General features: G+C 45.5%; 1 long non-coding RNA gene across 1 annotated transcript in view; it reads left to right on the top strand.

Annotated features, from left to right (window-relative positions):
• The window catches only part of LOC128326299 (uncharacterized), a 41,257-nt gene extending 14,574 nt beyond the window's left edge, over window positions 1–26,683 (top strand). The window contains exons 2-4 of the long non-coding RNA XR_008307939.1: window positions 19,297–19,374; window positions 22,302–22,454; window positions 23,537–26,683. This is a non-coding gene — a long non-coding RNA (uncharacterized LOC128326299). The remainder of the gene's footprint in view (window positions 1–19,296; window positions 19,375–22,301; window positions 22,455–23,536) is intronic.
• Window positions 26,684–27,286: the final 603 nt, after the last annotated feature.

Here is a 27,286-nt window from a genome sequence, read left to right as displayed (position 1 = left end):
AGGCTACCTCCAGCCTCAGAGGCAGGATGCCTCTGAATACCAGATGCAGGGGAGTAACTGCAGAAGTAACTTGCCCTCAACTCCTGCCTGTCAGCTTCCAGCCACATCTGGTGGGCCACTTTGTGAAACAGGATGCTGGATTCGATGGGCCTTGGGCAGAAGGCTGTTCTTATAGTCTAGTGCTCAGTCATTCTGATACACCTTCTGGAGGAAAGCAAACTGTTGGACTGCGACAACAGTCTGTGGAATGAAACTTTCTTTACAGTATTTTCTGTCCTCGACCTTGCTGAGCACATGTACCACTTCCAGGTTATGTGTGGTGGCAATTCCTATTCAGGGACAAAATCCCAAATGTCTAGGATAGGCACTGGAACTGCATCACCCCACTGCTCTGAATTCTTTCCAGCCCTCATTCTTGTACTTCTATAGTTCTATTCAGACATTGTATTGTACCTGTATTCAGATGTCTGAACACAGGGAAATGTTTTTGTGTGAACAAATGTAGCTGCATTCATTTTAAAAGTGAGCGTGTGTTCAGGTCCTTGAAATACAGGATACAGATAGGAAGTGTACTGTTGTACTTGTGTTCAACACGACATGTGAATGACTGTACCTGTGTACAGATCTGTGCACTGCAGGCAGATTGTACGAGTGTTGGACATAATGTGTGAATAGGGCTTATGTCTCTCTGTTCCCTCTCTCTTGTGTGCTCAAACCACATCCCTGCTTTGTTTCTCAACTTGCTAGTTCTGGTGGCAGATCAAAATGCTTGTAATCGTAGATTTGGAGGGGCAACCCAAAACTACAGAGTCCACAACAGATGGCTACCCAGCCTTTCACTGCTTCCTAGCAACCACAATGTCTCCCCTTTCCTCTTTCCCAAAGGGTAGGAATAGGGGATGAGGTCCAGGGGTGGCCATAGGAAATCTCCTCACCTGCCATTCCAGGGCCCTATGGGCAGCTATACCCACAACTACACCAGAAGGGTGGGCTTGACAGCTGTAATCTCTGTTACAGACTCCCATTAGAGCTGAAGAAAGGCTAGGCTCCTGCTTTGGTACTAGGCCATGCCAGTCCTGGGGATTTGTGCTGTATAAGGTGCAGGAGGAAGGAAAACCTTGAGGAGTAACTCAAGAGGTACAGATCCAGGTACAGATGGAGAGGAGAGCTGGTCTTGTGGTAGCAAGCATGAGTTGTCCCCTTAGCTAAGCAGGGTCCACCCTGGTTGCATGGGAATGGGAGATTAGAGGTGTGAGCACTGGAAGAGATTCCCCTCAGGGCATGAAACATCTTTGGGAATTGCATCTAGGTTCCAAGTTCCCTCCCTGGCTTCTCCAAGATAGGGCTGAGAGAGACTCCTGCCTGAAACCTTGGAGAAACCACTGCCAGGCTGTGTAGACAATACTGAGCTAGATAGACCAATGGTCTGACTCGGTATATGGCAGCTTCCTATGTTCCTGTGTTCCTATCCCCCTCTGAGCATCTGAGGAGTCCCCCTTCATTTTACTGAACTGCCCCTATCAAACATAATTGGTCTATATCTTCAATCCCCAAAACATATTTTTCTCCCACCCCACAAGTGTATTTCTTCTCCCTCCAAAAATTATAAGTCAAGAATTGATCTTCAAACTTTCTCTCTGTCTGCTGACCCATAGCCAGCCTAAACGTTTAGTGGTGGGCAACAACAACAAAAAGTAGGGGGGCAGCTTATCCTGCTCCCATCAATCCCAGGTGCAAGTGACATTCAGTAATTTAAAAACTGCCAAAAATAATAATGGGGGGGCAGAGAAAAATTGGGGTGACAGGGCCATCCTAGCACCCCTGGCTATGGGTTTGTCTGTCCATTCCCCTGGTGAGCACCTCCTCACTTTTGTGTGGTGGGGGGGGAGAGGAAAAAGATATGGTGGGTGGGGGGCACTGTTCCCTCCAAGGCGTGTGCATGTGCACACACTGACATATTTTCTGATGCCAACTCAATTAATTTTAGATTCTGCTCAGGTTGAATCAGGAAGGCACCACTCTGAACGCACATGTGCACACACTTCCAAGGACAAAACCTATTCTGCACACAGATGAAAAAAATTAGAGAGAACACTGGTGTGTGTGTGTGGGTGTTTCAGTAAAACGAGGTGGAGGGAGACCTCCTCTAATGCATGGAGTGGATCTGCACCCCTGGTATTGCCTGCCAATCCTAGAGCATACCCAAACAAAACCAGGCATTAAGGCAAATGTAGTGCCCTTTAAGCCTACAAAAAAGGGAAGAGAAAATTGACGGAAGCTGCATGTGCACAGTAGGCTCCACCGCCTTCTGAGGTAAATAGTGACAGAAGATTTTCTGAGGCAAGTTGCTGACGGACAAAAAGAGATGCCGTTTGCGATGCTTCGATAGGCCCTGAAACATTCACTACAAGTCAGTGGGAAGTAACAGGAGGACTACTGCAGTATCCTTTTGTTTGTATATATGTATGCTGTTGTAGTATTCTGTCATGTGTATTATCTTGCGACAGGGTTTTATTTTCTGGCAGTCAAAAGAGGGAGGGGAGAACGACTTCCCAACTTGGCCTTCTTCCCACTGCTGAAGGAAGTTTATACTGTAAAGACACTGAGCTTTCCCTGGACTGTGGACTGCAAAAGAGGAAGTTATGACCTTTATTATCTAATATATACACTTCAATATTTACTTTACTACATTTTCTTTACATTTTCAATACATGTACTTGCTGATAAGAAATCTCTGGGGTTGTGTACTGCCTCTTTCAAAGGCAAGCCCAGAAGGTCTCAGAACTGAGAAGGCCGTGTGAGGGAGAATCGCTGGTTTCAGTTTAGCAGCAGAAGCCTGTGTGGTTGTCCTCAGGGACCTGAACAATCCTAAGCCCAGATGGACTAGAAATGAAAGACAGTCTGCATCCAAGCTGTGCTTGCTGTTCTTCTTTCCACCAACCTTAAGTATACACTAAACTTTTCCAATGAGATTTTAGCCCTAAATAATGGCTGATACCCTATCCCCGAACACCTATATCAGGCAGCAGCGGTATAGGAAGATGCTGAAAGGCATCATCTCATACTGCATGGGAGGAGGCAATGGTAAACCCCTCCTGTATTCTACCAAAGACAACCATGCAGCTCTGTGGTTGCCAGGAGTTGACACCGACTCAAAGGTATAACCTTACCTGTACCTTTAAGCCCTAGGAGGCCAACCCCACCCCCACCCCCACCCCTTGACAAGAGGAGGAGAACCTCCTTTCGGAACCCGAATGCTGTTGCAGAGTGTGTTCTGTCTGAGCGGAACACAGAGCAAACAGCAGAGGAAGTCTGAGCAGAACTTTACTTGGCACACAAAAGGCACTGAGGTCAGTGCAAAAGCATGCCGATTCACACAGCAGTTGAGACAGAAACTGGAAGGAGAGAGTAACCGTTAGGAACATCCAGAATCCCCAATCAACATCAAAACACAGGGAGGATCCAAGAAGGAAATGCCTTCTTTCCCTTCATTATAACTCCTTCAGACTCTTCTCATGATCTGTGAGAAAGGCTAGAGGGTGGTCTGGGGGGAAGGCAGGTTAAACTTACCTTCCCCTCAGACAAGCAGTTCTGCCTCCGTGGGCAGGCTGATTGCTGGCCCAAATGAGCACCGCTCCTGCTGGTAGCTCCGGGGGTCAGAGTGCCAGGACATGTCGCCCCACCCCCTGGAACTCCAATAATGCACCACGTGAGTGCACAGTGCATTATTGAGATCCCCCTTCCCCTCTGAGTCTGCCAGCAGCGGCTGACACATGATTGCCAAAATGGGGTTAGGAAAGCGCTCACTCTCCTAACCCTGTTTTGAGGGGTAGCTCCTCTAGTGCGTTTGCCACTGTGGTGCTGCCAGGATCGGGCCCAATCCCTTAAGTCCACACGTGTGTGCAAAACTGGGCTGGGCTTCCTTAGCCCGGTTTTGCATGTTCTACATCCCGTGTGTAGAGCCTGGGGGGGGGGGTTCTGCAGGGAGAGCGGGCCTAGCCTGCAACCCCCCTCACAGCTCTCCACACTGCTCGTGTGGAGAGTCTTAATATGTTCTAAGCTGTAGCTGTTGCTTTCCCCAGCACACATGCAAGCATTCCGTGGCTGCAAAATCTACATGCTCTCTGCAAGGTTATTGTTTACTGGGGGTGGTCTGGGTTTTCCCACCAAAAAACGCATTTTTGAACATGATTTGTGGTCCACCCCAATATCACCAAATGCAGCAGAACCCGCCATTAACAGGAGCTTGCAATGCTCTGTAGCTATCCACAACCTCCTCTCATAAGAACTGTGTTGTCTCAACAGCATCATGGGTGGGTTTGGTATGCATGCAAATAGCACGCCAGGTTAATATTGTTAGACTTCCTGTTGGTGTATGTAGCTCTAGAACAGGGATTCTCAAACTTGGGTCCTCAGGTGTTATTGGACTTCAGCTCCCATAATCCCCAGCCTCAGTGGCCTTTGGTTGGGGATTATGGGAGTTGAAGTCCAATAACACCTGAGGACCCAAGTTTGAGAATCACTGCTCTAGAAGAATGGCTTTGTCTATGTTGTCAGATGGACCAGAAGCATGCTGATCACATAAGCAGAGAACAGCTAGCACAGCCCATTTAGAATCAATGTATTGGGAGGGAATAGCTTAGTAGGACTGTCTCAGCCTGAGAGCCAGCCTCCTTTGCTTAGGACTTTCACCTTCTCCCTGCAAGTCGTACCAGTAGCAGAAAAGGGCCCTCTCTGGGAAAGAGGCCTTCAATCCTCGCCTGAACCTGGCAGAAGACAATGGTCTTTTTACCTGATGGGTTTAATGTCCAAGTATCAGCAATCTGAATGAACAAGTTCTGAGGAAACAGCACCTGCGATATGTGAGTTATACTTTGCATGTTAGACAATAAAAACAATTTCATATTCTTGGATTTTATCTCGTTTGAGTATACAGTACTGCATGAAATCTTCTGATGTTCCGAACAAGAACAGCCCTGCTGGATCAGGCCCATGGCCTATCTAGTCCAGCATCCCATTTCCCACAGTGGCCCACCAGTTGACTATGGGAAGACCACCAGGGGCGGAGCCAACTTTGGGCCAATGGGTTCAAAGAACCTGGGCCATGCCCAATCAGGGGCTGTGCCTCGCAGCCCCGACACCCCCTCCACATCTTCCGTCAGACGTGGGGGTGCTGGTTTAGCTCCTGAGTGGGGCCGTGGGGCCCCCATTTGAGAGTTAAATGGCCGCTGCATTTGTGGCGTGGCCAGGAGCGGCTCTTCCTTGCCTCTAAGGCAGGAAAGCAGGGGCGTAACTATGATTGGGCAAGGGGAGGCAGCTCTCTAGGGGCCCTGGCCTCTGGGGGGCCCCTCCAGAGACATGTCACGTGCCTCCCCCCACCCAGCGCCCGCCATGCCGCAGCTCCTTCCATTTGAATTATTTTATATATTTTTAAAAATTCCTCCATGTTCGTGCAAGCGTGCCATATTTCCTTGCCCTCCCTCCCTCCTCCCCACCCTTTCCCCTTGTCAGCTCCTCCTCCTTCCCCATCCATTGGCTGGCGGCACCCCACATGATAAAGAAAGGAAAGGCAGGCACATGATTGGGTGGGTCGGCTCGGCTTCCTGGAAGCTGACGCACGCCACCGAGAGCAAGGAAGAGGAGGTCAATTGTAGCCTCTCCAGCCACAAGACTAGCCACTTCTAAAAAATTCAGTTCTTCTGTTATGGAGATGGAGGAGCTACGGCAGGACTCAGACCCCTCAGGTTAGCTTTAGAGTGCTGCTCGTGCTGTTGCTCATGTTGGCATTGATTCATTTGGGGGCATTATGGCCCACTCCCCCCCCCGCCCGCCCACCTGCCCGCTGCATGTCTGGCAGTGGGAGTGGGCATATTGATTCATTATTTGGGGCATTATGGCCGCCCGCTCCCCGCCGCCCACCCACCCAGGCTTCGCTTCTGTTTCCCTAACTGGGCGCGGGGGGTGGGGGTGGGAAGGGGAAGCAGAGTGTCGCAAAGGGCCTTTATTCATTTTTAATTGCGGCGCTCCACTCCCCCTTCCCCCGTCAGGAAAACAGAAGTGGGGAGGCACACACAGGGGAAGAGTGACAAGTGTGCGCTTTTCACCGTTCCTGGGCTCCGTTTATCAACCGCCTTTTAACATCCAAGGCTGTTCTTTGACTCTTAATCACTTAATATGCAAAGTTAGGTAAGAGAGTGGAGAAATCATTCAAACATTACGGACCTGTCCTTGGCACATGAGATCCTATGGGTCTTTTAAAAGTATACATGATGAAGAAGAAGAAGCCTCTCTTCCTAGCTGTCTCAAACTGGAGAAAGGTCAGTAGTTGTAAGGTTCCATTCATGGACATTTCATTTCCTGCATTATTATAATCTGCTTTCTGCCCGTTCTGTATCCCATCCCATCCAGCCTCACATTTATTTGAGATACCTTGCCTCCTGAGATTCCTAATGCCCGCCCCCCACTTCTGTCCTTTAAGAAACTTCTGAAAACTTATCTATTCTGCCAGGCTTTTAGGGGTGTGTGTGTGTGTGTGTGTGTTTTCCCCCACCCCACCCTGCTGTTGTTGTTTTAATTATGTAAACCGCCTCAAGTCTAAGGGAGTCAGGCAGTCAATAAATTTGGTTCTGCTGTGCTGTAATTTACACCTTTTAACTAGTTGGGATAGTTAGCAGAGTCTACATTGGGCCAGGAGAAGGAGAGGAAGGTGGTGACAGGTGATGGGTGGTGGTGGGGGCCCATTTTAAAAACTTGTCTCTGGGCCCAAGCCAACCTTGTTACGCCCCTGCAGGAAAGAGCTGTTCCTGGCTGCGCTGCAAATGCAGCGCCAGCCTAAGTAGCTCCTGCAGGGGCCGCGCGACCCCTTAGGGAGCAAGACTCCATCTGCTGCCAAACGGAGCCTTGTGACTCCATTCAGGAGCCAGACCACACCCCTGCATCTGATGTCAGACGCGGGGGCATGGCTAGCCCAGCGTCTGACATCAGATGCGGGGGGCGGGGTGAGCGGGGCCACCGCCATGGCCACACACGGGCCACCGGCAGTCCTGCTTCACCACTGAAGACCACAGCCAAGAGATGAAGGCGTGTCCTCTCTCCTGTTGCTCCCCAGGAACTGATCTTCAGAGGCTTCCTGCTTCTGAATCTGGAGCAGAATTTTCTAATTCTAATTTCTCTCTCTCTAATTTCTCTCTCTAATTTTTTCCCATCTGTGTGCAGAATGAGTTTTTTTTTCTGGGCGGCAGTATCAAGGCGGTGTGTGCTCACATGGGGGGCCTTCCTGATTTAACCTGAGTGGGATCTAAAATTAAGTGAGCAGACAATTAAAAAAAAATTGTGAGCACACAAACACCTTTGAAGGAACACTGGTCTGGAAGCAGCCAAATGGCTGCAGAGCACGTTGATGCAGCTACAAAAAAATACCAGGTGGAAATTGGATATTGTCCTGGGAAAGCGCTAGTGCCACCACTAGTGCTGACCCTGAGTTAAAGCTATCTGCCCAGCACTGGAGAAGCAGTACAGAGGGGCAAGGACACTGAGTCAATTGACATGATGCAATTGACATGATTCAATCAAAACAACAAAACTTCAGGAAATTAAAGATGCTACAGAGAACAATGCACAACTGCTGTGCTGTTCCCAGGCTCCACTCCCTTGCTTCTCTTAATAAACAGGGTGTCATTTCTCCGCTGCTATGTTTCTCAGACTATGGGAAACACCTATATAGGGCAGCAGTGATATAGGAAGATGCTGAGCATCAGCTCATACTGCACGGAAGATGGCAATGGTAAACCCTGCCTGTATGCTACCAAAGACAGCCACAGGGCTCTGTCATTGGCAGGAGTCAACATCGACTTGACAGCACACTTTACCTTTATTTATGATGCAGTCAGCAATATGTTAATAGATTATTTCATATTTTACACCACTGACACTTAGCAAAACATCTCTCTATTTTTAAGATTTGAAAGATCTCTGAAAACTCAAGAATGGAGCTTGGGATAAGGCTGGATGAATTAATGCCACGTCTTTCATGTGCCCATCTACTGTTCATTACTTTTTGGCTCAGAATATGTGCCAGGATCAAATTCCCAGACCTTCTCAGTGCCTGAACAAATACTGCTGAAGCCAAATTTGCAGCACACATAAAAGGCAAACACAGCATATTCCTTTGTACATATCTCTTGGCAAACAGATAGGATCAGACGGTGGGTTATGAACTTAGAGTGGATGAATGCAAGCGTGAAGCGTTGTGAATCAACAAAATAAGGATGGAGGGAGGATGGAGAAAACTACAGCTTATTGGTGATATATTGGCACAGAATCTTAAATCTTGGAGAAACCCTGATTTTTAAAACAAATTAATCTTATGCCTCTGCCAGGCTGACACAGATTTGCTTTGTTATTTATGTCCTCATCCTCAACTGAAATGAGGCTAAGTAAGTGTAATTTACCCTGTTATCTTTATGTCTGCCTTCCTTTTGTCCCTTCCCACAATGACAACATTTAACACTGTAGACTCCTTAGGCAAGAACCTGTCTTTTAAAATTTGTGTTAGTCTGTAAAGCACTATTGTAGCAGATTACAAGCCTTTGCCTCAGAGGAAGCCCACATGAAGGGAAGAAAAATGCTGAATCATCCCCAATATGCTTTCTGAGCAAAGATTTCTCCCAAAACTTTCCAATAACCTTGGCAGGATCTAGGCTGACACCACCAAATTATCAACAGTGTTTCACCTCCACCCCCCGGGTTTGGGTGGAAATCCCAGGGAAAACTCTCCTTCTTTTGCTGTTGGAAAAGTATACAAAAGCCTTCCATGTGCAAACTTACACATGGTGAGAAAACTGGTAGTTGCTGAATGTATCAGGTGTGTTGCACCAGATAAACCCCCTTCCCGCCTCTCCCTTTCCTGAGTTAAAAACCCACTCAGAGAGGCTTGAAAAATGCAAAGAACAAAAAGGGGAGAAAAAAATTTATTCAAATGTTACAGACTGCTTTGGCCTGAGGCTCTCTCAGCTTTCAGTTACAGGTAAAAATGCTCAGTGGTTACAATAATACTTCAAAAAGCACCCCAGATAATATTGGGGTGACACACTTTTAAAACCATGATTAACCAGTTGCAAAGAACATGGATGTAAGAAAATACAAAAGCACCTTTAAAAGCTTACAGATAAACCATCATAGTATAATATCAAGGATATACAAAACACACAAAAGAAATATAAGTTTCTAATGCAAAATCTGACTAACAAAATGTTCCCTATGCTTAATCCCCTTTTCCTTGAAAATTCCCAACATCTGATGAGAATCAAGCTTCCTGCAATCCTGTCTCTCAAGGATCTGCAGTTCCTTCCAGAGCTGTCCTCCATGGCCACACGTCCTGCCCTCACCCACAGCCTGTTTCCTTTTTTCTAACAAAGGAAATCTTCTCTTCCTCCCAATGCTCTTTAGGTCCCACCCACCTGGTGTGTTGATTGGCTGATCCCTGGAGTTCACCAGCATGTCAGTCAGGACAGGGTTCACTTCCAGTTAACTCTTTAGGGGAGAGGAGGGGCTGGTCTGTGACTGATCACTACAATTATGCATACTGATAATGTGACAGAGATAAATAACAGGGCACATCTCCATGCAAATACCAGTGAGGTGTCATTAGCCAGCCACCCATTTCTTCAAAATATCGCAAGTTTTTTTAACAAGTTTAGCAATGGATAGCAATATTGAAAACTTCAGCTGGAATAGTCTGAGATACAGAAGGAGTTAAGTGAGATTTGTATTAGAATAATGTACATTGATTTGCTATAAGAAGTTGTAGACTCAGGGGGGAAAAGGCTATGATCTTAACTTTCTTTTTATCTCCTGCCCCATCGTATATCAGTAGTTTAGAATGATTGTTGAGGTATGTTTTCTCAAATACCAAGAAATGGAATACATTAATTAATATCTTTATTGGAACAACATGTTTTAAAATGCTGGAAGCAAGCATTAGAGTTACTTAGGACACACCTTCAAGTGCATGTATTTAAAGCTGCTCTTTATTTCATGGTACATAAGAACATAAGAACAGCCCAGCTGGAGCAGGCCCAAGGCCCATCTAGTCCAGCATCCTGTTTCACACAGTGGCCCACCAGAGGCCGCTGGAAGCCAGAGACAGGAGTTGAGGACATGCCCTCTCTCCTGCTGTTACTCCCCTGCAACTGGTATTCAGAGGCATCCTGCCTTTGAAGCTGGAGGTGGCCCACAGCCCTCCAACTAGTAGCCATTGATAGACCTCTCCTCCATGAAGTTATCCAAACCCCTCTTAAAGCCATCCAGGTTGTAGGCTGTCACCACATCCTGTGGCAGAGAGTTCCACAAGTGGATCAAGCGTTGTGTGAAAAAGTACTTCCGTTTGTTGGTCCTAGACCTCCTGGCAATCAATTTCATGGAGTGACCCCTGGTTCTAGTGTTGTGTGAGAGGGAAAAGAATTTCTCTCTCTCCACTTTCTCCACGCCATGCATGATTTTATAGACCTCTATCATGTCTCCCCACAGTCGTCTTTTTTCTAAACTAAAAAGCCCCAGGTGTTGTAGTCTTGCCTCATAAGAAAGGTGCTCTAGGCCTCTGATCATATTGGTTGCCCTCTTCTGTACCTTCTCCAGTTTAACAATATCCTTTTTAATATGTGGTGACCAGAATTGTATGCAGTACTCCATGTGTGGTCGCACCATAGTTTTGTATAAGGGCATTATAATATTAGCCGTTTTATTTTCAATCCCCTTTCTAATGATCCCAAGCATGGAATTTGCCTTTTTCACAGCTGCCGCACATTGAGTCAACACTTTCAACGAGCTGTCCACCACAACCCCAAGATCCCTCTCCTGGTCTGTCACCGACAGCTCGGATCCGATCAGCATATACTTGAAGTTGGGGGTTTTCATCCCAATGTGCATCACTTTACACTTGCTAACATTGAATCACATTTGCCATTTTGTCGCCCACTCCCCCAGTTTGGAGAGATCCTTTTGGAGCTGCTCACAATCCATTTTGGATTTCACTACCCAGAAGAGTTTGGAATCATCTGCAAATTTGGCCACATTGCTGCTTACCCCTGCTTCTAGATCATTTATGAATAAATTAAAAAGCACCGGTCCCAGTACAGATCCCTGGGGGACCTCACTTCTTACTTCCCTCCATTGTGAAAACTCTCCATTTATACCAACCCTCTGTTTTCTGTCTTTCAACCAGTTAGCAATCCACACATGTACTTGTCCCCTTATCCCATGACTGCTAAGTTTCCTCAGGAGTCTTTGATGAGGAACTTTGTCAAAAGCTTTTTGGAAGTCCAGGTAGACTATGTCAACTGGATCACCTTGATCCACACACTCGTTGACACTCTCAAAGAAGTCCAAAAGGTTGGTGAGGCAAGATTTACCTTTGCGGAAGCCATGCTGGCTCACTCCCAGCAGGGCCTGTTCTTCTAGGTGCTTTACAATTTTATCCTTGAGGATGCTTTCCATCAATTTCCCTGGAACGGACGTTAGGCTAACCGGTGTATAATTTCCCTGATCGCCCCTGGATCCCTTCTTGAAAATCGGTGTTACATTTGCTACTCTCCAGTCCTATGGTACAGAGCCCGATTTCAGGAATCTATATATATATTTCTCCTGGGTGTGCCCAGGAGAAATGCGTCCCGGCAGCCCAGCTGATTGGCTGGGCTGCGGGGGCGCCTGATTGGTCCTGGCGCACCCAGGAGAACGGCGGCGGCCATGGCCGGGGAGCCAGGCGGGCCCGGCCGCGGAGTCGAGGCGGCGGGCCTGGCCGGGCCCGGCGGCACTCTTGGGCCCGGCCGTGGCGATGGGCCCGGCGGCGGCAGCAGCACTCTCCGGCCCGGCGGCGGCGGCACCCTCGGGCCCGGCGGCGGCACCCTCGGGCCCGGCCGCGGCGGCGGCACTCTCGGGCCCGGAGGCGACACTCTCAGGCCTGGCCGTGGAAGTAAGGCGGTGGGCCCAGCCGCAGTGCAGGCGGCGGTGGGCCCGACCGCACTAGAGGCACAGATGCTCTGTGCCCGGGCCCACTAGTAAGTTAAATATTTTAGCAAGGAGATTGGCAATTTCACATTTGAGTTCTTTGAGGAACCTTGGATGGATGCCATCCGGCCCTGGTGATTTGTTAGCTTTCAGTTTTTCCAGACAGTTTAGAACATCATCCCTTGTCACTTCTATCTGACTCAGCTCTCTAGCCTCCATCCCTAAAAAGCCTGGTTCAGGAACAGGTATATGCTCAGTATCCTCTGCCGTGAAGACAGAGGATACTGAAGATGATTGTATATGTTTTTAAAACTTTTAATTAGATTTGTATTTTTATATTCCAATTTAATATTTTTATTTTGTAACTGTTTTATATTAAATGTTTTGTAAACCACCTTGAGATTGTTTCCATGAAAGGTGATATAACAATTTAATGATAAATAAATAAAAGCAAAAGTGAAACACAAAACACGATGTTATATGTTCTGGATGATACTGACCAGGAGCTTTCCCAGACAGCAGGCTGTACTGTGCGTTTACTGCAATGCTTTACTGTGAGTTTTAATTTGCCCCCCCAATTTTTTAATCAAAAAAAACCCCACACAAAAAGTTGATGTTTTACCCTGGACATAAATTGGGCTAGGCTCTAACATGCAATGAAAAACCCGAATTGTGTGTGAAGTGTTCCCCAATATCTTGCACAGACTTGGGTGCAAATCCGGCCCATGTGCAAATGCACACCCTCCATTCCAGCGGAGAAGCGAGCTAAAAGCCCAGTCTGGGAATGCTCCTGGTGAAGCGGAGGATAAAGTTAAATTAATTGTCTGACTGATTTGATTTGATTTATATCAGGAGATTTGGTGCAGGGTGTTATTAGTAGGCTGATGACACCCAAATCTATTTCTCCATGTCAGCATAATCAGGAGAAGGCATAACCTCCCTAAATGCCTGTCTGGGAGTTTTTATCACAGGGCTTTTAGCTCATATCTCCTCTGGAATGGAGGGCTTTTAATTAGACATACAATTTTTAACATTGTGTTAGAATTTAAATTATTTTAATGTTTTAACATTTTAATTTTGTTTTTATTGGTACTGTTTTATTGTAAACTGCCCAGAGACACAAGTTTTGGGCAGTTTATAAATATATTAAATAAATAAATACCCTGCTTTTCCACCATCATGTCTTCAAAGCTGTTGTCATAACTTAAAAATACATTTAAAACTTCCTCTTAAGCTCTCCATTCCCAATAACTTAGCTCTCACTGTGGGGTATGGTTCTGTTGTAGCCTACCCTTCAAATATCTTATAATATTATATAAGGTTTTCAACTTTTAAAAAACAAGTTACCCCATCTATCTCAAAGTTTCAGCTTAGGTACCCTATAAATGTTGCCAAGCATTGTGAGCCCCCCCTCCCCCAAACAAAATATTTCCAAAGTTGGTGGGAAATAAATTAAAGCTAAATGAATGTGCCCTGGAATCAGGCAACAAAACCAAAAGCAAAAAACAACACACATACCCGAACCCTTAGCCCTGTGCTGTGGCTTCTTCATTCTTCCTCCTGCCCTCTGGAACCTCATAGTGAGAACTCCACAGCTCACCCTGACCTGACCTTGCCTCTCCCTCCCTCCCTCCTCTCTATGTGACTGCATTGCTAGGTGCTCGGATTTAAGGATGTGCACAAAATGGATTTTGTGTTTTGTTTTGAGCTTGAAACGAAACACAAAATCCTCTAAACGTTTTGTCGAAACACTCAATACAATTCAGGTCCATTTCATGTATTTTGAGTGTTTCAGCTGTAGGGAACACTGCGGAACTCAAAACACCTCATTGTTTCTGATGGGTAGCTTCTAGGGACACCAAAGTGGGTTGGTAGGTAGGGCATGATGGGTGCTACTTACCACCCAAACTAACAAAAGAAATGGACAAGCAAACCATTTTTAATTTTTTAAAAACATTTTCCCCCAAACCCCATAGCACCCTATGGGGAAAGCTTTCAAAATTTGTTTAAAATTGTCTGCTTGCCCATTTCTTTTGTGGGTTGGGAGGTAGGTAGCACCCATCATGCCCTACCACACAACCCACTTTGGTGTCCCTAGGAGCTACCCATTGGTAATGATGGGGTGTTTCAAATTCCCCATAGTTCCCTATGTCCATGCACACATTTTGCAACCCTGTCTGGAAAAACACAGCAAGCACACAGTAAAAAGCAATCTCCCTCCTGACACAAAACACAAATTTCAAAGACAATCCAAAAATGGCCAAAAAAGAATCACTGACCCAGAATCCACTGCCAGCGGCAGTGCATGCGCTGCAGTAACATCATTGGCACAAGTTGCTTTCTCACACACAATTATGACTCCTTACATTCCTAGCATTGCTACAGCTGCCACAGCAACACCCTTAGCATCAATCATAGCCATACACTCAAACAGAGCAACTTCAGCCCATTTTTGACTGATTACACCTTGCAGTGGATGCAGATTGCAGAGTAGTAAGTGAAGCACAAGTTAGTCTCAAGGCCAGACATGGAGCTCATCACAGCACACACCAAGAAATATCACACACACTATCCATTTCTCGCCACAACACAATCTCATAAACCAAACTACAACTCAAGGAAGGCAGGCAGGCACCCAAGTTCTGCCTTTGTCAATCTGAGATCTAGCAAAACCACAAAGTTATTGCAGCAATAGGTAGCACAGCATATACTCAGTGATGAGAAAATAAAACCACAAAATCAAACCTACCTACCTCCTGTCGATGTGTAGTCTTCTTCAACAGAAGCCTAAGGGCTCTCTCCTTGCCTCCCAGTCTCTTTGAATACATTTTGAAATTCCCTCCAAAAGTGCTCCCCCTCCCCCCAACATTGGGGGCATAGTTGCCCATGACAACACTTGATTTGGATGTTAACAAGCCAACCAAGAATAAAGGAGATTGCAAGCCAATTGGAAGCCAAAGCCAGAAAACCAGTCAGGAAGGGAAAAACAGCCTACCAAAATGGTGCTCAAAGCACTTGAAACATTGCGAGTTGAAATGGGGTTGTTCCATTTTGAGTTCGAAACAGACTCTTTATTTTATGGGTGTTTTGTTTCAGGCTTGAAATACTCGAAATGGCCCATTTTGAGTTTAAAACATTTTGAGCTCAAAATGCAAGTCCCTACTCAGATTTCCTTGTTTTGCACATCCCTACTCAGATTTAGCTCAACTCTCCCTCAGCCTGACTGACAAGCTCGGCAGCAAGGACACTGAGCAGCAGCATTTCCCTCACTGTCAAGACTGTCAGTCAGGCTGAGGGAAGGGTGGACTGACCCCAAGCATGGTCATGAAATGGGTTATCTAAACCCATTTCAAACTGGCTTTAAAGTGGGCTATGGGATTGAGACAGCCTTGGTCAGCCTGATGGATGACCTCTACCAGGGAATCGACAGAGGGAGTGTTACTCTGTTGGTTCTTTTGGCTCTCTTGAGTCACCTGGGGGATTTGGGGATAGGGGGCACTGCCTTGGGCAGATTCCTGGGGATAGGGGGCACTGCCTTGGGCAATCTCTCGGGCAGATTCCAGATGGTGGAGCTTGATGACAGTTGCTCCTCAAAACAGGAGCTGTTATATGGAGTCCCTCAGGGCTCCATTCTGTCACCAATACTTTTTAATATCTACATGAAACTGCTGGGTGAGGTCATCAGGAGATTTGGTGCTGGGTGTTATCTGTATGCTGATGACACACAAATCTATTTTTCCTTTTCATCTGTATCATCAGGAAAAGGTGTTCATTCCCTAAATGCCTGCCTACAGGCAGTAATGCGCTAGATGAGGGATAACAAGTTATCCCTTTTGGACTCACGCCTCCTGCTTGAACAGCAGGTGGAGGCTGCGGCCAGAAGTGCTTTTGCCCAGCTTCATCTGATTCACCGATTACGCCCTTACCTTGATCGACAGGCATTAATGACAATGACCCATGCCCTTGTTATCTCCCACTTAGATTATTGTAACGCTCTCTATCTAAGGTTACCTTTGAGGATGATCGAACAGCTACAATGGGTCCAGAATGCAGTGGCTCGCCTACCCATGGGTGCCAGAAAAAATGACAGGGTAACAACTCTACTGCAGTCATTGCACTGGTTGCCTATTCACTACCGAGTTCCTGGTTCCTGGTTTTGACCTTCAAAGCCTTGTGGGGTTTGGCGCCTGTTTACCTACAAACCCACCTTCCCTATCCAGTTACATCCTGTCCGGTCAGATCTTCTCAAATGGCCCTTTTGTCGGTCCCTAATTTCCGAGAGGTTTGGGGTGCTAGGACCCATGAAAGGGCCTTTTCGGTTGCTGCCCCACTTCTCTGGAACTCCCTTCCCCTTCAGATTCATTTAGCTCCTTCCTTATTGATTTTTAAATCTCTATTGAAGACTTTTCTTTTTCGCCACGCTTTTACCCTGTAGTTTACCTATTTGTTTTTTTTCTTTTTGTTAGTTACTTTAGTTTTTAATTTAGAATGTAATTTCAATGCTGTCTTGCTCTGTATGTTTTTGTACACCGCCCAGAGTCTTTGGAATGGGCGGTATATTAAATGTTTCTAATAAACAAACAAACAAACTGAAACTGAATCCAAGCAAGACAGAGATGCTCATTGTAGGGGCTCAGAATCTGGGGGATGAGTTAGATCTCTCTGTTCTGGGTGGGGTTACACTCTCCTGGAAGGAACAGGTACACAGCATGGGAATATTCCTGGACCCAGGACTCACCCTGGTATCTCAGCGGGAGGCCAAGGCCAGGAGTGCTTTCTATCAGCTTTGGCTGGTTTGACAGCTGCGTCCATTCCTTGAAGAGGATGGCCTCAAAACAGTGGTGCACCAGCAAGTAACCTCCAGACTTGACTACTGCAATGCTATCTACGTGGGGCTGCCTTTGTACGTAGTTTGGAAACTTCAGTTAGTTCAAAATGCTGGTTATTACCTTTAAAGCCCTGAATGACTTAGGTCCAGGTTACCTTAGAAAGAGCCTTCTTCTGCATGATCCCCACCGCACTTTAAGGTCATCTGAGGAGGTCCATATCCACTTATCACTGGTACATCTGGTGGCGACTCAGAGGTGGACCTTCTCTGTAGCCGCTCCTGGACTGTGGAATGTACTCCCTGCAAAAATCTGTAATTTGAACTCTTTATTGGCTTTTAGGAGAGCCCTTAAAACCTGTCTGTTTAGCCTGGCCTTCCAGGGTTTTAAAACGGTTCTAAACGGTTTTTAATGTTGTAACCTGGTTTTTCAGGCTTTTAAAATTGTTTTCATTGTTTAATTGTTGTTTTATGGTGTTTTTTATGATCTCTGTTTTAATTGTTAATTAATTTTAATTTATTTTTTATAATTGTAAGCCTTCCTGAGCCATTTTGGAAGGGCGGTATAGAAATTGAATGAATGAATGAATGAATGAGCGCCTAGCAAGCCAGTCATATAGAGAAAAGGAGGGAGGAATGCTGCCTGCTACTCCTCCTCCTCCTCCACTCCTGAAAAATGAGCCAACAGTGTAACTTGGAAGCGATTCAGGAAGGTGGGAGGGTTCTATCTACCCTGTTTACCTCCTACAAGGCTTCAAAGTAACCCCAGGGGTGCAAGTATCCCTGTTTGAAAACTCTCTTAGAAACTAACCCTCTTCCACTATTTTGCAATCGATGAATGAAAATCCAAACATTATCTTTTTGGACTGAAGGCACTATCTATATACTTAATTCTCTTGGGACATTCGTGCCCAGGATTTGGTGGCGGAACTCTCGCGACATGCTGCGAGAGTTCTGAAGTGAGGACTGAGGAGAAGAGGTGGAAGAAAGTGCTGGCTGTGGACACCGGCTGGCTGGCGGGTGGAGGAGGGGGGAAAGAAAGGCGGTGGCATGCAGCAGGCAGGGGGAGAGAAAGGCGGCTGCTGGCAGTGGGTGCGGGGAGAGAAAGGTGGCAGGCGGGGGGAAGAGAAAGGTGGTGGCGGGCAGAGGGTGGGGGAGAGAAAGGTGGCGGGGGGCAGTGGGTGTGGGAGAGAAAGGCGGAGGAGGGCAGCGGGTGGGGAGAGAGAAAGGCGGCGGCAGAGAGAAAGGCGGCGGCGGGCAGGGGGAGAGAAAGGTGGCAGTGGGAAGTGGGTGGGGGAGAGAAAGGCGGCAGCGGGCAGGGGGAGAGAAAGGCAGCAACAGGCAGCGGGTGGACGGGAGGGAGAAAAACCGGCAGTGGCAGGGCCCTTCTTGGCCGCCTGCCCCGGCTCTGTGTGGGGGAAGAAACGTGAGGGGAGGAGGGCTGGAGAGCGCGGGCTGGAGGGAAGGGGAAGAGAGGAGAGACCGGGGCAGGAGGAAGTGGGAGAGGGAAACAGCCGGCCCCAAAGCGCCGCACAGATGCTCTGTGCGGGGTTGGCTAGTATCTATATCACTTAACAGTTCATAAATTTATTTACAGTTCTTAAGCCATTAATTTATTTCCAAAAGAGCCTATACTACAACCTGTGTAAGTATTATGGGCTAGGACTGGGGTCAGGGGGCTGTATTAGCTGTATTAGTGTGAAATACACTGTGGGAGCTGTATTAGTGTGAAGAGGCATAACATTAGATAAATACATTAAAAGAAAAAAGTCATTTTATATAGCACTTGGAGGTGAGGCCATACATAGTAAATTTGAATCTGAGAAAGATCTTCTGCTTCTCTTAGAAGTGGTATTTTGGAATTACTGGTCTGATTATTGAGTGTTAAAAATCTGTTTAAAACAGTTAAAATATTATCATTGTATGCAGAATTTGTTCTGCATTGTATGCAGGTTTTGTTCTAAAAAATGCACACAAAATTATTTAAACCTTTCACCCAGCATATTTTCACCCAGTTTTGGGCAGGATATAATTATATAAAATAAAATAAATAAATATTTCGGGGGTGGGGAGTAATGCATTCATCTAATTTAAGTGGCAGGATTGTGTGTGCAAAATGTGGTATCTGTATGTAATCAGGAAGACTCTGGAATGAACTCGCTGTTGTAAGAGCTTACCTATCACGTGTAGCCTTTAAAAGAGCTCTTAAGACACATTTATTTAATCAAGCCCTTGACCAGCTCTAAGTTGGTTTTGTTGCTGTTTTTTAATTAGTTTTAATTGCTTGGTTTTAACTGTGGTTTTATAGTTTTATTTGATGTAAATCAACATGAGACACTTGTTACATTTTTATTACATAAAAATGTATGGTTTTATTTTGCACAAACAAATCCACAAATGAATGAACCACACACACACACACAATCATATAGTTGTATAACATATCCTCCCTTCTCTTCCAAATACAGATGGTAAAACACTGGAAAATGAAAAGTATATTGCAAGATTTTGTATGCCACGGAGTTTATTCTGCAATAGATATGCTTGTAAGTAAGCTGACAGCACACGTTTTGGCTTTGATATTTGATGTCATTATTTGACAATATTTGATAGCTGACATGCAATGGAATTAGCATTTGACAGTAAGCCTGGGGAAAATTGGGGTGGGGGGGTGTCAATTACAGCTCAGTATACCCTGTAGTTATGATCCTGATCCTAAAGCACTCACATTTTGAAATTGACATTCAAATGTGGAATTTAAATTTTAAATGTGAAATTCAAAATTTCATTTCTCCTCTTTTAAAAAAAATCAGCACAATTTACACCCATGAAACATGTGATTCAGATGAATTTCAAATAGTCCCACAGCAATAAAGCAGAAGTAATTAATTTGTCTTAATAAGACTGATGTGCCTATTATCCCTATGTTATTGTAATTAAATCAGACTGGTAAGAATGACAGATTTATAAACTAGCCAAAGATTTTATCCTAGCCAAAAGATTCATGCACATGCTTACCTTATATGACTGACTGGTTGTATTAGCGATATTTTCCCTGAATAGAACAGTTGGTGTTTACATATTCCTGGTGAATATTGTGAAGATATAAATAGATTTATAAATTATTCATCTAAAATGTTTAATAACTTTGGACCTAGGATTCTCTTTGCAAATTAAAAAAAGAATCCTCTTGGGAAATTATTAAGCCTTATCTTTTTCCTTTAAAAAAAATGTAATTACTGCAGTTCTTTCTATGAGAGAGGGGGTGGAGGGGGAGAGAGAGAGAGAGAGAGAGCACAATTTAGGAGGGAAATATTGGCTTTCAGACAGGCTGATCCACATCCTAGTAAAACTAAAATAATTGGATTGATTTGATTTAGTATTGAGTTGATTAGAGTATCCAAAGTCACTTTAGATTGTAGATGTGGAATCTGAGCTGTTGTCAGGTTGGTGCAATTGCTTGCTGTGGTGGGAGGGAATTTCTCAAATATTATTTTGACGTTGGATATCCTAGACTGCAAAATGGAGCTTGGAACACATTTGCATGGAGGCCTCCGATAAGTTGCCCAGGATGGCTCTTCTTTCCTGTTCCAGCACCTGTTGGTTGCAATTCCATTCAAAGAAGTTAGTAAGTACAGGAGGTCCTCAAATATTGCGGGTTCATTTCCTGCTGTTCCACCCATTCACGGACAACCTCAGTGCATATCAATTCAGATATTGTGGGTGTAGTATCAGTCATTCACGGTTTTCCAGTTAGGAAAAACCCTTTAACTGAACTGGTATAGATCTGAACTGAACTGAACTGGTATATATCACTGAGCTGCAGCCTAACACACAACATATATTTGCACACATCCTGATCTCCCATCCAGGGCCAGCCAGCCTGTCCACTAGGCAGACCTAGGTGGTTGTCTAGGGCAGTAGTTCTTGTGGGGGACATAACCAGTGCCGGAATAGGGAGCAAGCAGTTCCTCAACCCTGTTTTCCAGATTGTCTGTTAGTCATGGCTGCAAGCTGCTGAGGCTAGCAGACCTGGGGAAAGGGGAAATCCCCATAATGCACTGTGCACTTGCACGGTGCATTATTGTAGCTCCGGGGGTGGGGGTGGACAACATGTCCCAGCCCCCTGACCCTTGGAGCTGCCAGCAGGAGCTGGTGCTTTTCTGGGCGGGCGATCCGCCTGCCCAGGGACATTGCAAGAATTATCTGTGGGGAGGTAAGTGCTTTCGGGCTTCCTCCCCATAGAAACGGATAGCCCTTTTTCACGTACAGTGAGAAAGGGCTCCTAGTCTCATAAGCTGCACCTGTTTTCTTGAAGACGAATTGTCTGCCTCAGCATTCATTTCCAAAAAGAGATAGTCTCAGACTGGATTTCCACATTAAGAGAAGCAGCTTTTCATCTCTGAATTCCCCCCCCCCCATTATAAACTGGAAACTCTCCCACTGGATCCTCAAACCAGTGTGGGCTAGTCATTTGCTGGTCATTCGCATGGGCTGGTCATTCGACCTCGTGAATGAGCAGCCTGTGCAGCTCAAGTTAAAGCCAAGGCTCTATGCTTCTTGACTGGGGAAGGCACCAAAATCAAACTTCGTCTAGGGTGCCCAATACCCTAGGCCTGGCCTGCCCCCATGCCTTGTTGGCAACTTCTCACTAATCTGGAGATAAGACGAATCCATGTTGCTTTTGAAAAAGCTCCATGGTTGCCTAGCCTGATCATAAAGCTGATGCTTCTTCTTTGGCCAAGAGATATTCCCACCTCCTGTTCCCCCATCGTCTTTCAGTAGGTCTGTAAGTCACATGTATAGTACTAGTACACAAACTGCTGATTTATCTTCATCTTATCACATCTGTTTCAAAAACTGTTTCTTGTGTTATGATTGGACATAGGTTATTAATTATTATTTTTTAAGATGAAAAGTTTTGTAGCACCCTGAGGCCTGATTTTATGAACCAGAACATTTATTGCTGGAGCAGATTCAGGGAGAATCCCTTCTGTTTTGCTGCCCATTATGCCCAAAGCATCTTCCTTAACCAGCTATGTGGTGTCAACTTTCTTACTTCTAATCCGTCTTGAAAAGCTGATTTTCTAAATGGAGCCTTCACTGGACCTATCTATATCCAAGAATGGAAGCATGACTTGTTGGCAGAGCATATGTTTTCCATGTAGATGATTCCAAGTTCAATCCTCAGTATTTCTAGGTAAGGCTAGGAAGAATCCCTACCTAGAACCCCAGAGTGCCTCTGCCAGTCATCAGAGACAATACTGAGATAGATAGACCAGTGGGATGCATCAGCATAAGACAGCTTGATATATCTGTATATAGATGTGAACTGCTTAGAGCCATTTGCCTTAGGTGGTATAGATTTTTTTTAAATAAATTAAATAAATTAAATAATATAGATATATGTGGAGGATATTGAATGGTGGTAACCTAAAGCATACTGTACTTTAACTCTACCATTTCCCCGTAGAGTTGGTGGCTGACCAATGGAAAGTAGAAGACCTGGAATGGATATTGGAGGGCCTGAAAGCAGGTCTTGCCTGATATTGGAAGACCTGAAAGCAGAAGACCTGGAACTGATATTGGATTGAGACTTATCAAACATCTCATCTGCTTCCCATAGGTCAGAATCATGGTATTTGGGAAAGCGGCAGGTACTGGTTCAGACAACATGCCTGCTAACCTCTCCTAATCATGTGAGAGAAGAACACAGGCATGCACCTGGCATGCTGACCCATCATCACCTAATCACCTAGTAGGGCACATATTCCAAACCACCATTCAATGCTAGCATTTTATCTGCATGCACTATTGGTAACAGTCAGACAGCAGGGTGGGGAAAGGTGGCCAGAACCTCAGGGGTATACTTGTGAGTCAAATGGGCCGTAACCCAAAATTTGGCTTTAAAAAAGCCAAATCTGGCAACAGAGGCCCGGGGATGGAAGATGTGCACACTCAGCTGGGCTGTGCAAAGCAGTCCTGCTTTGATTTGGGGACTGCCTCAGTGCTTCATGAAGCCCCTGACTCTAAAGGGATCCCACCTTGCTTCTGCTTGAATCAAAGCAGTTGCTGCGATTTTGGGCCAAAATTTCACTCCCTGCCCTCCCCTCTTCTCACCACTCCCCCAATTTCTGTAAGTGCATTCCAGGCATGGGCAAGAGAGAGACAGAGTGACTCTATTCATTTCCCCCCCCCCCCCCGCCAGGTGAAAAAACGTGAAAAAAGAGAGCAGCATGGCTTCACATTTTAAAGAAATCCCAGAAGACTTTTAAAAAATATCTTCACCTGGTCCCCTGGGGAGGGTATGGGGTTTCTTGGGAGCTGTAGTCTTTTCCACAGCTGACAGGCATAAAATAGTAGAAACTACAGCCACCTTGACTGTTGCATATACCTGGTAAGTCTCCCTAGATGTCAGGGAGAATGCAGTGGTGGGGGAGGGGACAACACAGTGGGATTGCTTTGCAGGCAAATTGATTCTGTTCAGCCAATGGTTGTGTTGATTCAACCAAACTGGTGGTCTACCACTTCAGGTTTTTTTTATTGACACTTCAGCAATGGAATCTGGCCAAATTGTTTCATCAAATTGGCCACTGAAACTTCCTGCAGTCGTGGTATAACGTGTGTGTGTGTGTGTGTGTGTGGTGTTCTCTATTGGCTGGGGAGTGAGTTTTAATTTTTTATTTTTACTTATTTTTTGCTCTGGAGGGTTGCTGCAGAAAAGAGACTGAGAGAGAGTTTTCTGAGGAGAGATTTTCTGAAGGAGAAAACGAGGATCTTGAGAAGAAGATGGATTCTGAAGAAGAGGAGTGTATGAAGTTATTGAGGTGGGGAAATCCGAGAAGGGACAGGATCTGGAAGACTGGAAGGAGAAGAAAGGGGCAGCTTTCTACTGTCAAGCAGCTGTAGGATCAGCACTACTGACCAAGGCCAGAAGCTGCAGACACACCTGAAGATCTGCTTCATTGTCCATTTTGTGGAATACAAAACCTTGTGAGACTCCTCCTTCTGGTCCAACTTACTTTCGCTCTTATGAACAACAACCTTCTAAGTGAACTGATATCCAGGGTCCAGGGCTGGCCTGGGCACTAGGGTGGCACAGGTGCGGGTGCTGCTGCTCTGTGCAGGTGCTGCAGCAATGAATAGCCACAGAGGGGGTGTCCGCTGGGGCAAGGAGGTTGGTGAAGAAGTGCCCCCTGCTCCTGTCTCCAGCTGACTGATATGCATGCTCAGTGGCCCTTTGAGAAGTCAGCCCAGTGAAAAAACTTTGTCAGACTGACTCCTCAGATGTCTGCCGCACATGTGTCTGCTCCTACTAGCTGAGCGGTAGGAGCAGGCTGTGCAGTGGGGCGGAGTCTGCATGTAGCTGGGTAGTGGCAGGCAACAGTAGCAGGACCGTGGACACCTAGCACGTATTTATTTATTTATCAAATTTGTACACCGCCCCAAACTTTCGTCTCTGGGCGGTTAACAATAGCATAAAACAAGTTAAAAACATTTACAAAAATTTAACAAATTAATTAACAAGAGATTAAAACCTAAACAATTTAGGAAGCTGAGAAAGCTTGGGTGAAAAGATGGGTTTTCAGGTGTTTTTTGAAAATTGCCAGAGATGGGGAGGATCATATCTCAGCAGGGAGCGCATTCCACAATCTTGGGACAGTGACCGAGAAGGCCCGTCTCTGTGTAGCCACCAGACGAGTTGGCAGTAACTGGAGACGGACCTCCTCAGATGACCTCAATGGGCGGTGGGGCTCGTAGTGAAGAAGACGCTCTCTTAGATACCCAGGGCCTAAGCTGTTTAGGGCTTTGTAAGTTCTAACTAGCACTTTGTATTTTGTCTGGAAACCTATTGACAGCCAGTGTAGCTCCATCAGTAAAGGAGTAATGTGGTCTTTCTGCATTACAGTATAATCTGCTTCCTCATCACTCCCCCTGCCCCAGCCCGCCCCAGCCACCAAGTATGAGTTTGGTACCACCCCCCCCCCCACCATTAACATTATATTCTGTATGGTATGGAATGTGGCAGGGACATAAAAGTCATATTTCACCTAGCGTGCCAAAAACCCTGCCAGCCCTGCCAGTATCTGTGTATGTGAGAGAGATACTGTATTTACCTGAATCCAAAACTATTTGATTTTGATAAAATTCCCTTTTTTGCCCATACTCTTTCTGCTAAATATGACGGAATCTTACATCCCCATTAAGTTTACTGAGTTATCCTTATACATGATTACGGCAGCTAGGATTTTATATGCTTCTAATTGGCACTCTTAGGTGATTCCATCTTTAAACGATTGGTTTTTTAAATTAAGGGACTATGCTTCTATCTCCAAGGTTACTGCTTATATGAACAGCGCCTCAACAGAGTCATTATGCTTGTTTGGGAACTTTTTATAAACTTTTAATGTTCGACAAGTTCATCATTTGTTCCCGAGATCTGTGTTTGATCTGTAAACTATTTTGTATATCTATGGTAATTATGCTTCCATTGAGACCAGCAGGTGGAAGTAATCTTTTCTTTTTTCTTCTCTTTTAGTACTCCCCCCACCATGTTTCAGACGTTTTCTTGTCCCTGATCTCTGATCCACTTTAAAGGTCTTACCTTATTCAAGAGATGTAATCAAGAGATGTTTCAAGAGATGTAATCAAGCTTTGCTCTTTTACTATTTTAATTAATAAATAAATTTTCAAAGAAAAAAAATAAAGCTAAAATATAAAAACATGAAATCTGACTAAAAGGATTTAAAATACAAGCATAAAATAACCATACAAAATACAATAAACAAAGAAGCAGCAGTAGAGACAATCATATAAAAGCCTGGGTAAAAAGCCAAGATTTCACACGCTTTCTAAAAACTGTGATGGAGACTGAGGAGTGAATCCAGAGCAACAGCAACAGAGAAGCTTCTGACCATTTTTGTGTGGGTGTCTGGAGTGTGAATTCTGGAGAAAAACAGGGGAAAGTTACAGCTGCACTCTTGCTCCTCCCTCAAGCCCTGAGGACAGGTTGGTGAACATATCCAAATAGTCCCAGGCAACTCCCTAGCCTAGGTGGTAGGTTCAAGGCTCAGGCCATAACATTGTCAGTTCATATCCCAGAGTCTGTGCCTAACTGGACTAAACTACCTAGTTTAAAAACCCTAGGGCTACTTAGAAAGCTAGGAGATTAAAATGATGCCGTTTTACTTCTAAGTGAAGTTGATCAATATTTGCCAACTAGAATAATAATCCCTTCTTTTGACAGGTACTGAGCAAACAGTCATCCCACAGATGCAAACAGCTAAGCCTGTGAACCATGGCTATGATATGGTTGGTATGTGGGAACCAAATGTTAGACTTCATTTGTGGCTGCAACCTTTCAATTGAGTGGATTGGGAAGTACCTGCTGTTTGTTTAACTAGGGCTTTTGTCTGACATTTAGTTAGAGAGATGTTTAACTTTTTATGATCAGCGGTTCAGATAAGTGAGAGCAGGTAGGGGCCGTAGCTTGGTGGCAGAACACCTGCCTTGCATGCAGAGGATCTCAGGTTCAATCCCTGGCATCATCTCCAGGTTGGACGGGGAAAGCTCTGTGTTTGAAACCCTGGAGAGCTGCTGCCAGTCAGGGAACCAGATGGACCAATGGCCTATGTTCAAATTCAGCAGCCAAGGAAACCAATGTGCATCGTACCGTTTTCCTTCATGTCTTCTGTTACCTTTGCTTTCTGGAGAAGTTATGAATTAGGGGTGTGCAATTTGGATTTTCGGTGTTTCTATTCGGATCCGAACTGAAACACACCTGTTCTGTATCCGAATATGGCCCATCCGAATCACCCCTGATTCAATTCGGATCTGAATTAATCCGAATCCGGATCTGAATTGATTCAGATTAAAAAAATGGGTCCCAGGGGCAAAATAGTGGGGTGGGGTGGTAGTGCCCAATGGGTGGAGGCTACCACCCAAATTTCAGGGGGATTGGGCAAAGGGCTGATTTTTGGTGAATTTTTGAAGTTTTAGTGTCTTTGGGGCAGATCGGGGGCATAACGTGGGATCTGGGCCAAAAGAGTGGGGTGGGGTGGTAGTGCCTAATGGGTGGAGGCTGCCACCCCAATTTCAGAGTGATTGGGCAGAGGGCTGATTTTTGATGAATTTCTGAATTTTACGTGTTTTTAAGGTTTTTCCCCATTAGGTATAATGGAGGGTGTATCGCTTCATGTCAGGGGGAAAGGGGTGGCCTAGAGTGGTGTGGGGTTGGTGGTAGTGCCGGGTAGGGGCAAGGAAGCTACCTGAATTTTTTTCAAAGGATTTGGGCAGAGGGCTGATTTTTGGTTAATTGTTGAAGTTTACGCATCTTTAAGGTTTTTCCTCATAAGTTATAATATAATGGAGCTTTCAGCAGCCCCATAAGTGCACTTGTGGGGTGATGGGGTGGCCCAGAGCGAGTGGTGGTGTAGTGCACATAGGGTGCCAACCACC

This window comes from Hemicordylus capensis, chromosome 5, assembly GCF_027244095.1.
Source record: "Hemicordylus capensis ecotype Gifberg chromosome 5, rHemCap1.1.pri, whole genome shotgun sequence".
Lineage (NCBI taxonomy): Eukaryota > Metazoa > Chordata > Lepidosauria > Squamata > Cordylidae > Hemicordylus > Hemicordylus capensis.
Note: the sequence above shows the minus strand (reverse complement) of the source record. Positions and strands in the feature narration are given on the sequence as shown.